This window comes from Papilio machaon, chromosome 15 (assembly GCF_912999745.1).
Source record: "Papilio machaon chromosome 15, ilPapMach1.1, whole genome shotgun sequence".
NCBI lineage: Eukaryota > Metazoa > Arthropoda > Insecta > Lepidoptera > Papilionidae > Papilio > Papilio machaon.
In genome coordinates this window covers 3886599-3898368 of record NC_060000.1, presented here as the reverse complement: position 1 = coordinate 3898368, position 11770 = coordinate 3886599, and positions in this window count along the sequence as shown.

Here is an 11770-nt window from a genome sequence, read left to right as displayed (position 1 = left end):
AAAAACTGAGATAGCAATAATGTTTTAATATGGTTGTTCCCATGAAAACTGGTGATTTATAAGTATACATTATCTCCCTGGCCTTTTCCCACTCACGTGGGGTCGGCACACAAATTTTAAAGTTTTGGCTTTAGTTTTTACGGCCGGCCGCTTGCCTGTCGCCAACCCTACTTGGGTCTTGATTTTTAAGTATACATAAAATGAATAAATCCAACTTTCCGAAGTCGATACGAATACGTACCTTAAATCATGCGCGATTAATTAAAGTGATAAAAATTAAAGGATGTGTTTTCTATGTTTATGTACAATGTGATATCATTGTATAATGTGATGCTCGTTAAAATTTCATCTCGATAATGTGTGCGGAGCTCTTGTGACGCGTCACATGTCACATGACGCGTGTTTGCGCGATTCATTACCTACGTACGTGTTGCATGAACCGTAATGCAAAATAAACCTTTCATTTCTGTATACTTTAACATTAAAATTAATCAACATTTTAAATGAAATTATAATATGAGTGCAAAAAGATTAGAAATTTTTAAAATTGAATTTTTTTTTGTTCTTAGTATGTATTCTTTTTTTCTTTCATTACCTACACAAGCAAAATTTAAAAATATCATCGTTTATTCTGGTTATTGAGTACGTTTACGTGACAGATAGAATACATTATCACTAACAAAATAGTAACAAATTTTTTTTTTTGCTAATGTAAATTAAGTTAAAAGTTTTAAAAAAGCAATTAGCCGCGAGAAGGCATGTTGACAAGGTTCATGTCATGTTGCAATGGAACAGTTTTCAGGGAATTCAATTAGCATTGTAATGAAACGCCGTCTCGTATCTGTGTTTAATTAATTCGAATGACATTAATGTTGGTATTGTTTGAATAACTCAAAAGCTTATATTTAAAGATCACACTTACACGTATAAAGGATATAGTAATACATATTTAACACATTATTTGAGTTTAAGGACCGTTTATTGGCTATGAATATTTGATAATGTAACTACTAACTACAATTTTTTTAACCTCCGTTGTAGTTATATCGCGTAGTCATAACGCGTTCTCTTCGTTATAAATTATACAGCAAAAATTATATTTTTTGCAGCTTCAAGCAATATGTAAATCTGTTACTAATGTTTAGAAGAATTCAACTTACAAAATTACTAACTTTTTCAGAAATTAAAACATATTTGGAGAAAATAATGAGATACAGCTACTGAATTGTGTTAAATTAGGACTAGAAAAATTAAGAAACGAGTTTTAGTTTTGATAAAAACTTTAAAATATACTACTAAATAAGCAAATTCCGATATAAATCAGCATGAAACGAAATTCCATACAAAAGAAATTATTAAAGGTATAAAAAATACAGTACTTTATACGAGCACAATAAAACTTGTCTCCAAATGACCCACATTATCTTGCTTAAGACTGCTTATATTTTGTTGTCACTGCCTAATGGACACAGTTATAACTACCGAGTATGAAAAATGACGAGCTTAGTGAATACTCTGGGGATCCGCTGAATATAGCTCGCCACTTAACAAACAGAACATTAAATGAAAATTCGACTCTTAGGCAAAATAAAAGACCAAGATATAAATAAATTAAAATCATTTAAGGACATAGACTTTGAAGAGAAAATAGTTTGAAAACCATTTTTACAGTTATTTGTTCAATCTAATTTTCTATATATATAAAAGAAAGTCGTGTTTGTTACACTATTTATAACTCAAGATCGGTCGAACTGATTTAGCTGAAAATTGATGGGGAGGTAGCTTAGAACTAGGAGACGGACATAGGAACTTTTTTATCTTGTGTGCATTTTTTATATTCCGCGCGGACGGAGTCGCGGGTAAAAGCTAGTTTAGAATAATGACAAAGCAGCAAACCGCGTGATTATTGGAAAATTCAAACGTTATCCATTAGGTACACCTTTCACTGCATTGCAGAACGGTACGCCGATTCCAAAATGTTAAATAATTTATCACCTGTGCCACAGATTATAAATTATTTTCCCCAACAACTGCTGCAACATTTCAACTTAAATTAAAATAATAAGTAACAGATGCGTTCGTAATTATGAAACTAATTTCAAATGTTAGTTCCTGTTAAATTATATAATAATAAAACCATTTTCATTTAAATCACTATGAAAAAAATTGAAGAACGTAAATGAAAAAAATGAGAACGGCACGCAATTAATTCCCCACCACTTTCAAGCCTACTCGCCTTTCAAACAGCTTTTTAAATTCACAACTTCACTTCGCATTTAATTATAAACTTCTATATTAAGATCATTAAATGGACAATACTTTGTATTAATAAAAAAAATATTTAGAATTTTAAAACAAAACATTTATATTGTAACAACACGCCAATAGATGTCGCCAGTTGCAAGCCTAAGTGTAACAACACACCAATAGATGTCGCCAGTTGCAAGCCTACGTCATCCTCCCACCGCCAATGACACCTGCCATGCCTGGAGGGGGAAGCGTAGCCAGCCTATATAAGCCAATGCGCAGCTCATTTAGATTACACTCCGCTACAGACTGTTGAGGTGAACGGACGTGTTCGCTCGCCGCACATCTGTCGCTCCGCCCGACATTACGTTGAGCAATCCGCACCTGCGTGCGCCATAAAAGGTGCCGCCGTCCTTTGTTCGCGAGCCGATTGTGTCGGCGCAATTTTTATTGCGCCCGCATTCTGGTAAGCGCTAATCCTAGTTTCTAGGTAGAACGTCGAAACGTCTATTGTTCCACTAAGGAACTATTATTGCTCTGCCATCTGGCAAGCCATCTGGTTTCTTGGGATAGCGACGTCATTGTTTCCGACTTCGGGAACTGCGTGAAAGAAATTGTGAAGTGCAGTTTTCACTGCGCTGAGCAATATCTTAATAACCGCAATTTTGAGAAAGGCTAGCGGATACCTAACGGTGATAACGAAGCTAGTCAGGCAGCCCCGTTCGCCTGCGTTTCCCCTTCAGGGAACCGCGTAATTCGGAAGGGACCTCCATAATTGGCCTTGGGTAGTGCCCTAGTCAACGTTGATCCACGCTTGGCCCTTTAGAGCCCACGGGTAGCTTTAGTTAGACCTAAGTACACACCCGAGTGCACAATAAGATCGGCACTCGGACACACTAGGGCTACACGTAGTAGGCACACATCCTCCCTGCTAAACCCAGCAGGGAGGGAGCTAGGGATACACACCCCGGCATACCACCGGGAAACTACATATAAATTAGATTTGGTCCACCATAAGTCCAAATGGCGGACCAGAGTTTAGTAGGCGTTCTTGACTTCCTCAGGGCTAAGTTCCCTGATGCGTTCAAGGCTTTAACCGCCTCTTTATAGGAATCGGAATCCGGGGCCCCCGCAGTGCCTCCTAAATCGCTCGATTCGACGCCATCAACCACCGACACTGAGGAGATGGAGTTGGACTCCACCTTGTCCCCCGACAACCCCGAAAATGCAGGCGGCTTGTTCACGGAGGTGAGGAACAAGAAGAAGCGCAAGAAGCGCTCTTCCCCCGCTCCCTCGTCGGCGTCATCATCGTCCCCATATCCCGTGCCTCAGAAGGCGCCGCGCCCATGTCCCCAGCTCGAACCCGGATCTTCCCAGCCGGTTCAAATCCCATCACTCATGACCATCCCCGTCGCGCCGCCCAAAACTACGCCCGCTACTCAGCCACCGTCGGCTGTCCGTTCGGCTCCCCCAGCAGCCCGCGCGCTGCTAGACAAAAAACCTCCGCCCATTTATATACAAGCCCAGGACAAGTGGCCGATGATACAATCGGCCATGTCCAACAAGTTCAAGGTCGTCGCTTCAGCGACAGCCCAGGGGATCAGAATGCAGCTGGAGACCGCCGAGGCCTTCAGATTCGTAACCCGATTCCTCCAAGAAAAGGAGGTTTATTATCACACGTACACGCTCGCCGACGAGCGTATCCTTAGAGTGGTGATCAAACGCATCCCTAAGGAAATCCCCGTCGAAGATATCGTCAGGTCTCTTAAAGAACAAAAATTTCCGGTCATTAGCGTCTTCTGCATGACCAACAGGCGCACTAAATCGCCCATTGACCTGGTGCAGGTCCACTTAGACCTGTCGCCCGAAGGGAAGGCCATTTTTGACGTTAAGTCAATCTGTGGCCTAAGCGGGCTACTAGTTGAACCGCCACGTAAGAATGGCCTACCCGGTCAGTGTCATAAATGCCAGTTGTATGGGCATTCGGCCCGCAACTGTTTCGCCCGCCCTAGGTGCGTTAAGTGCTTAGGCGATCATGGAACGTCGGATTGTACAAGACCGAAAGATAAATCGTTATTAGAGGCTTTCGGGAAGCCTGCATGCGTCCTTTGCCGCGGTGATCATACCGCTAACTACCACGGGTGCCCCAAGGCACCTAAGCGAATTCAATCGCAACCCCAGCGACCGTCGCGACGTCAACCGCTTCTGCTTCCGCCGTCAATCAACGAATTCCCACCTCTCCAACCATCGTGGAAAACGAACGCACAAAACACGCCAATAGATGTCGCCAGTTGCAAGCCTAAGTGTAACAACACACCAATAGATGTCGCCAGTTGCAAGCCTACGTCATCCTCCCACCGCCAATGACACCTGCCATGCCTGGAGGGGGAAGCGTAGCCAGCCTATATAAGCCAATGCGCAGCTCATTTAGATTATCCTAATCCGCTAGTTGTAGGTGCCGCCACCTACAATCCAATCGCGCTCGGTAAGTTTCGTCGGGATTATCGTAGACCTAGGCACGTTCTTGACTTTCAAGACGATGCAATTACTATAGCCCAGGCTAAACTCAAAAATCACACACAGATTACACGCCGCAGTCGATGTCGGCTGCGGCAATCATTCTCGCGACACGGCCTCATAGCAGGCAGGTTTTCTCCTATTAATAGTAGAAGCGTTGCTGGAGTTTCTTCCGCCACTTCTTCTCCGAGCGCTAACGCTTTCCGAAGTGGTAGTAATGTTAATTGTATTAGTATTAATAATAGCAATCAGATAATAGCAACCGATCAAGCCGAGGTTCGGCCCTCTCGGGCACCCTTGAATCGGAATGCTAAACGCGTAATGAGTGACAGCCCAAGCCGAGGTCCCCTCTCGGGGGCTCTTGCGCCCAGTCACTCCATGGAGCGTCCACCGAAGCGACCTAAGAGCTCGGTGACCTCCCAATCCGGTAATAATAACGAAGTAACAGCCCGAGCCGAGGCTCCTGAGGGAGCCCTCGAGCCTAGTTACTCTTAAACGAGGTTTAGGCTAAGCGCCATCTGCGCCCGGCCACCTCAAGCCCGGTGAAACTGTAAATGCCTCCTCAAGGCAAACAGTGACTACTCAGTCACAAAAAAAAAATCATTTAGATTAGATTACGTTTACCGTAAAATTAATTAAGGCGAATTACTGCCCTCATTTACTGTTTTATAATATTGTTAGGACTGTTGAGGGTAGCCACACAAAAAAAAGGTTTTATAAGGAAGCGTGCGCTGCTGCTCGAGGCAGTCTCTTTCCATCTGTCATTGCGGAACGTCTGACATTTTTGTTTATTTACGTTCGGTTAGAGTTTATACTACAGCGAGGATTATTATGAAGTAGAGTTAAATTCATTATTTCGCTGTTAGTTTAATTCTTTTAAAATACTTTTGCATCAAATATCTTACATCAGAAGTGGGATAGGATCCACGTGATTCTATCCACTTTGCTCACTCTGTGTTTGTGTTTGCATTTTCGTGAAAATAAATGCAAAGAGAAAAATGTCAGATCGTTACCGTGTTAATTGTTATAGTCGTAGCAAGTTGAGTCGATATCAAAGTCGTACCAGTGTTCGCGAAACAAGGGTAGCGTGGACCAAGCCGTGTATTCTGCATGGGAATATGTGAGTAGTGAGGCTTACCCGCTGTCTGTGTATTTCACAGCAGAAAGGATTGTGGACGCGATCTATTCAATTTGTACTGCGGTAAGATCGAACCAATATTTTTATATTTCAAGTTTTGATGCCAAATAAGTCAACATCAGACTTTTCAATTAATTTAAAGATGTGTTCTTTACTAAATACTGAATTTGAATACCTCGATCAGTTTATTAATGAGGGTCAGGTAAAGCCGAGTCGTGGCAAGATTTAACACGTTACATGCCAACATGATTTTTTCATTTTAAAGTGAACTTGTAAGGCTAGTCGGTTGCGCTGAGCGTGTTAAGCCATTACCTGAGTCAGACGTATGTCATTATGTCGTAATAGTCATCGATGCCCTTTATTAGTTCAGTTTGCTTTGTCCATGTATTGTCGAGATGCTCTGCGTTGCGTAGACTGCGGGATACCCAACTGCAGATGTGCGATTGTGACGGAATATGAGACGCTCTGTATCAGGAGATGCTTCTAGGGTATCTTCACGACTGACAAACTGCCGTTTGCCATTAATATCATGTAGAGGACGGACTGCGGGACGCTCCTATCGGCAACGGACTGCGGGACGCTTGCCCTACATGGTCTTTTGAACTAAAGTATTGAACGGACTGCGGGACGTTCAGCATCTGGCATACTGCGGGCTGCCATTAATATCATGTAGAGGACGGACTGCGGGACGCTCCTATCGGCAACGGACTGCGGGACGCTTGCCCTACATGATCTTGTGAATAAAGGCATTGAACGGACTGCGGGACGTTCAGTATCTGGCATACTGCGGGCTGCCACTGATGTCATGTAGAGGACGTACTGCAGGACGCTTGCTGTACATGGTCATGTGTCGAATGTTTTAGAACCATAAAGAGATATGATCAAATTATCGAGGTCATCATTATTGATATAGATGCGGATTTGGTCGGATCTTGTGTCCTACTGTGTAGCTGTGTTGTGCACCGCGCCTGTCTGCAATCAGCGCGCCACAGCCGCGCGTGCCAACAAGCAGCGCGCCACAGCCGCGCCTGCCTACAAGCAGCGCGCCACAGCCGCGCCTGTCAACTATCAGCGCGCCACAGCCGCGCCTGTCAACTATCAGCGCGCCACAGCCGCGCCTGCCTACGAGCAGCGCGCCACAGCCGCGCCTGTCAACTATCAGCGCGCCACAGCCGCGCCTGTCAACTATCAGCGCGCCACAGCCGCGCCTGCCTACGAGCAGCGCGCCACAGCCGCGCCTGTCAACTATCAGCGCGCCACAGCCGCGCCTGTCAACTATCAGCGCGCCACAGCCGCGCCTGTCAACTATCAGCGCGCCACAGCCGCGCCTGTCAACTATCAGCGCGCCACAGCCGCGTCTGCCTACGAGCAGCGCGCCACAGCCGCGCCTGTCAACTATCAGCGCGCCACAGCCGCGCCTGTCAACTATCAGCGCGCCACAGCCGCGCCTGCCTACGAGCAGCGCGCCACAGCCGCGCCTGTCAACTATCAGCGCGCCACAGCCGCGCCTGTCAACTATCAGCGCGCCACAGCCGCGCCTGTCAACTATCAGCGCACCACAGCCGCGCCTGTCAACTATCAGCGCGCCACAGCCGCGCCTGCCTACGAGCAGCGCGCCACAGCCGCGCCTGTCAACTATCAGCGCGCCACAGCCGCGCCACAGCCGCGCCTGTCAACTATCAGCGCGCCACAGCCGCGCCTGTCAACTATCAGCGCGCCACAGCCGCGCCTGCCTACGAGCAGCGCGCCACAGCCGCGCCTGTCAACTATCAGCGCGCCACAGCCGCGCCTGTCAACTATCAGCGCGCCACAGCCGCGCCTGTCAACTATCAGCGCGCCACAGCCGCGCCTGCCTACGAGCAGCGCGCCACAGCCGCGCGTGCCAACGAGCAGCGCGCCACAGCCGCGCGTGCCAACGAGCAGCGCGCCACAGCCGCGCGTGCCAACGAGCAGCGCGCCACAGCCGCGCGTGCCAACGAGCAGCGCGCCACAGCCGCGCGTGCCAACGAGCAGCGCGCCACAGCCGCGCGTGCCAACGAGCAGCGCGCCACAGCCGCGCCTGCCTACGAGCAGCGCGCCACAGCCGCGCCTGCCTACGAGCAGCGCGCCACAGCCGCGCCTGTCAACTATCAGCGCGCCACAGCCGCGCCTGTCAACTATCAGCGCGCCACAGCCGCGCCTGTCAACTATCAGCGCGCCACAGCCGCGCCTGCCTACGAGCAGCGCGCCACAGCCGCGCCTGTCAACTATCAGCGCGCCACAGCCGCGCCTGTCAACTATCAGCGCGCCACAGCCGCGCCTGTCAACTATCAGCGCGCCACAGCCGCGCCTGTCAACTATCAGCGCGCCACAGCCGCGCCTGTCAACTATCAGCGCGCCACAGCCGCGCCTGCCTACGAGCAGCGCGCCACAGCCGCGCCTGCCTACGAGCAGCGCGCCACAGCCGCGCCTGCGTACGAGCAGCGCGCCACAGCCGCGCCTGCGTACGAGCAGCGCGCCACAGCCGCGCCTGCGTACGAGCAGCGCGCCACAGCCGCGCCTGCCTACGAGCAGCGCGCCACAGCCGCGCGTGCCAACGAGCAGCGCGCCACAGCCGCGCGTGCCAACGAGCAGCGCGCCACAGCCGCGCGTGCCAACGAGCAGCGCGCCACAGCCGCGCGTGCCAACGAGCAGCGCGCCACAGCCGCGCCTGCCTACAAGCAGCGCGCCACAGCCGCGCCTGCCTACAAGCAGCGCGCCACAGCCGCGCCTGTCAACCATCAGCGCGCCACAGCCGCGCCTGTCAACTATCAGCGCGCCACAGCCGCGCCTGCCTACGAGCAGCGCGCCACAGCCGCGCCTGCCTACGAGCAGCGCGCCACAGCCGCGCGTGCCAACGAGCAGCGCGCCACAGCCGCGCGTGCCAACGAGCAGCGCGCCACAGCCGCGCGTGCCAACGAGCAGCGCGCCACAGCCGCGCCTGTCAACTATCAGCGCGCCACAGCCGCGCCTGTCAACTATCAGCGCGCCACAGCCGCGCCTGCCTACGAGCAGCGCGCCACAGCCGCGCCTGTCAACTATCAGCGCGCCACAGCCGCGCCTGCCTACGAGCAGCGCGCCACAGCCGCGCGTGCCAACGAGCAGCGCGCCACAGCCGCGCGTGCCAACGAGCAGCGCGCCACAGCCGCGCGTGCCAACAAGCAGCGCGCCACAGCCGCGCCTGCCTACAAGCAGCGCGCCACAGCCGCGCGTGCCAACAAGCAGCGCGCCACAGCCGCGCCTGCCTACAAGCAGCGCGCCACAGCCGCGCCTGTCAACTATCAGCGCGCCACAGCCGCGCCTGCCTACGAGCAGCGCGCCACAGCCGCGCGTGCCAACGAGCAGCGCGCCACAGCCGCGCGTGCCAACGAGCAGCGCGCCACAGCCGCGCGTGCCAACGAGCAGCGCGCCACAGCCGCGCGTGCCAACAAGCAGCGCGCCACAGCCGCGCCTGCCTACAAGCAGCGCGCCACAGCCGCGCCTGCCTACAAGCAGCGCGCCACAGCCGCGCCTGTCAACCATCAGCGCGCCACAGCCGCGCCTGTCAACTATCAGCGCGCCACAGCCGCGCCTGCCTACGAGCAGCGCGCCACAGCCGCGCCTGCCTACGAGCAGCGCGCCACAGCCGCGCCTGCCTACGAGCAGCGCGCCACAGCCGCGCGTGCCAACGAGCAGCGCGCCACAGCCGCGCCTGTCAACTATCAGCGCGCCACAGCCGCGCCTGTCAACTATCAGCGCGCCACAGCCGCGCCTGTCAACTATCAGCGCGCCACAGCCGCGCCTGTCAACTATCAGCGCGCCACAGCCGCGCCTGCCTACAAGCAGCGCGCCACAGCCGCGCCTGTCAACTATCAGCGCGCCACAGCCGCGCCTGAGGACGAGTAGCGCGCCAGTGCAGCACCTATCGCGAGCAGCGCGCCAATGCAGCACCTGTTGCCGAGCAGCGCGCCCTCATCGCGCCTGCCAACGAGCTGGTATCGAAAGACTCTATGCCATTGTTTCAGACGAATTCCAGTGTTGAGGATGCTGGAAGAACGAGCCCGAGGACGGTCTCATGTCAGGAGAGGCCGTGTTAGGACTGTTGAGGGTAGCCACACAAAAAAAAAGGTTTTATAAGGAAGCGTGCGCTGCTGCTCGAGGCAGTCTCTTTCCATCTGTCATTGCGGAACGTCTGACATTTTTGTTTATTTACGTTCGGTTAGAGTTTATACTAAAGCGAGGATTATTATGAAGTAGAGTTAAATTCATTATTTCGCTGTTAGTTTAATTCTTTTAAAATACTTTTGCATCAAATATCTTACAATATAATATTCATCCGTGACTTCAGTTATAAAAGCTGAAACTTTTTATAGGTTTATATTAATAAATATTTTTCACAATCTCTTTCGTTATCATAAACATTATTATGAGTGGGACCCTCAAAAATATTATTAATTCGTCCTTAACAGATTTATTATGGACTACTTTAAATCTAAGTCATATTTTGTGATGTATAATAAGTGTTCGGTATAGTTGCGATGTGCTTACGTCGTGTTAATGCCGTTTTGAATTTCGCGGTTGACCAATACGGGTTTTATGTTGGTAGGTCGACTCATTTTTATTCTCCCGCACAAGCGGGTAGTTGGAAATCCCTCTCCGCTACGGACGGGCGCGGGGCCTGCGGGGGGCTTGTGCGGGGAAGGAGTGAGTCGACAGAGCGCATCGAGTCGGCAAAAAAAGTGGTCGGCAGGTGGATAGCTCATCGGACGTGTCTTATATTTAGCGTACAGGGTCGCTAAGTTTACGGTTCCGCGTTCGGTTCGGTAAAGGACGCGTCTATAGGGCGCTTACGGGAAGCGGTGCATCGGGTGCATCAGGAGTGCAGCATTGCTGGCGCCTTTAGACTGTATGACTGTGACTTTTTTGACTCGACTGACACCGACAGAGTGACCAGGCACCTGCAGGTGGTGAACGGGGCATCGAGTAGGTGAGTGCCAGTTCATATATTTACCATATTTACGCCAGGCCTTGTGATACGTAGTTTAAGGCAGGTTGTGCCGCGGGACCCGAACCCGTCGTGTACGGCACAATAAGAAAGTCCAGTTTATATATTTGTTAAGGTCCACCAGTTATTTTTGAAATTAATTTAGATTAGATAATTTTATGTTTCATATCTATACTAGCTGTCGCCCGCGACTCCGTCCGCGCGCAGTTAAAAAAACTTAATAGGGGTATGAAAAATAGATGTTGGCCTATTCTCAGACCTACTCAATATGCTCACAAAATTTCATTAAAATTTGAGTTTCTACTGTAATACGGTTCACTCACGACACATGTACTTCATACCAGGAAGGTAGAAATCTACGTCCCACATCGTCGACCCTAATGTATGTTCGTAATAATTCAACTCGGAAATGGGTCTTTGTTACAAAGCCTTTACCTTCGATGTTTACTAATGGATATTCAACGACAAGTATGTTGTAAGGTGACTGTTTTAACTTAATACCAAAAAATGAACCTTATTTTTACATCTTTTCTAAAAATGAAAAATGTCTGCCTGCTGAAGTACTGGTAAATTTTAATGTACATACATAATTTAATGGTACATTTTTTTTTCACATTTTATATATTAATCTTTATTCTTTAACAGTGGTCGACGCCAGCAATAACAACATCTGTTGTACGAATGTTCCGTCTCGCCCGGTGCAATACCACGACCACACATAAGACAGACGTGAATTGGAAGTAAATCCGCGTTTCGTCCGATGAGTGTGCATTTCGGAGGCCCAATTTTATTTCTCTTTCCTTTATCACCCTTTTCTTATAAGGAAAGAATGGGAAGGGGAAGAAGATTTGATTGAGGAAGGCACG